Raw genomic sequence first — 2,270 nt, 5'->3', positions numbered from 1 at the left:
ATAACATGCTGCTAACACGCGATTCCGCTCTTATCACCGCAGAGATCTGTGAAAAATATCTCTGTCTGATTCCGTCCGTTCTACTCAATTTTTTTTTTTTTTTTTTTGTTTGTGTCGATCAGATGCTAGCTGCCGTTTATACGATTTTAATTCGACTATATTGTTACTTTGCACGGAGAAAAGACAAGACAAAAATCGTATGATCGGTTTTCGTTTAGTTAGTTTTCTTTTATGTTTTGTTATTTATTTTATTTATGTATTTGTATTCTTAATTTGTAGACGATTTTTGTTCTTTGATGTTACGGGGGTTGGTTTTGTTGACTTTTGCTTTTTCAGTCAGTGCTTTTGATTTACTTTTACGCGAAATTGCGAACATTTATGTAATTTTGTTTTCAGATTTTAGTTATTAGTTTACAATTTTATGTGGTTAGCGGTTAAAGATTGCCCTCGCGAAAATGTATTCTACTACTCTACTGAATGCCTGCCTCTCTGTCTGTCTGTCTGCAGATAAAGCCACCAACTTCAATTGGAATGTACCGAAGAATATTTTTGCACAATTTTTCATTTGTTTTGGTTGCTCATCTTTCGGTTAATTTTTGGTTTTTTGCACTGTTCTTAATTTTTGTTTTGTATTTATTTATTTTGGAAATTTTCGTGGGAGATCTTTGCCGTTCGGTTAGAGCTTTGCATTTAGTATGCGTGCTACGACCAAAAGACGGTCGTTTATTAATTAATTTTCAATTAGATTTTTTGCCCGACAGTCCGTTGTTGTTATTTATTATTGTTCTTGCAAAAAATGCTTATTGTTGTTGCGCATAAAGTGTTGTGTCTGTGATTCAATTATAGTCGGGGTTCACCAGAAGAGATCGCGATACAAAGAGAAACTGTGAAATATAGTTTTCTTTTGCCTATATTGTGGTTTTACAATGCTCTGCTCTCTTCTCACCAATTGTCATGTGACATACCCTACAACCATTAGTGTCCGACAAATATCTATGGACAATATCAGAAACAAATAGGCTTTTCTAATAATTTTGTCGACATATTATTTTACATTTTATAGTTAGATAGCTGAGATATGAAGGCCTAACTATTGATATATTCCTTACAATTACTTATGGATGATGAAGACCATCTCTAAGTACACTCCCTACATATGATTGAAGAATATTCAATAAAAATACTACGTACGTAATTTCTTCAAATGTCTGTTGAAGGATAGCTATTATTAATGTATATTTTTGCATTTCAATACCGTTTTTAAGGTACCCCAAATTCGACTTCGACGATCTGAATGTGTACATGTTTGTATTGATCTGTTTCTTTGACACACAGCTATAAAGAGACCTTTGAATTGTTCTCCTTTTATTTTATACAAACAACAACAAATTACAATGAACTTGTATGTATTTACATACGTATGTTGTTGTTTTTCCTAAATGTTGATAAATTCTATGATAACAGTTAAAGGCTACTGAGAAGGTGCTCATTTTTACCAAGTACGTTTTTCCGAAAAACTGTGCCGCTATGGGTATTTGACTCTTTGTTATCACAATGGCAACAACTCTCTCGTTAGAGAGTCTCTTATTTTACAATGTTACCCACACCACATCAACATCGTTCCATTCGTCTTGTTTGGATGTCGATGCATGTTGTTGTTGTCTTTAATGGAAAATTTCTTTAGAGATTTTACGTGTTTTTAGCAGAAATTTGCTTCTTTTGTAAAAGCAGCAGCATATGCCTCTTAGAATAACCGTGTTCTAAGACCATTATTTTTAGTGCGGCCTCGTTTAATTTTTTAACATTTTTGCAAACTGTAACAAAATTAAACGAGACTTATTTGAACATATGGGTTTCATTAGACAAATATCACTGATATATAGTACATATATGATAGCTATAGCAATACTCGGGAATATTACCAATACTGAAACGTTTTGAAATGACATATGTATTTCGTTTAATATCTAATTTCTCTTTAAATGTTCATAAGCAATTGGAAAATATGTGCTTGTAATTTAAACGACAATGTTTTCATTTGAGCTTCTGTGCGTCTAAACAGTGTAAATCATAACAACGAATAAAACTTTGAACTCACATTGATTCAATCAATTAGCTGCGCAAGTCGGGTCATGTCTTAAATACAATTATAGTATATCACAATTGCAATTTAAAAGTAGAAAAAACGCTTTAAGTGTATATGTTCATAACAGCTACGAACGTAAATATTTTAAGATTGAAATGCAACCAAATTATATGCGATGTTAGAT

Source organism: Musca vetustissima, unplaced genomic scaffold, assembly GCF_032173495.1.
Source record: "Musca vetustissima isolate MV318-11 ecotype Yass unplaced genomic scaffold, APGP_CSIRO_Mvet_v1 utg6724, whole genome shotgun sequence".
NCBI lineage: Eukaryota > Metazoa > Arthropoda > Insecta > Diptera > Muscidae > Musca > Musca vetustissima.
This window is presented reverse-complemented; position numbering follows the sequence as displayed.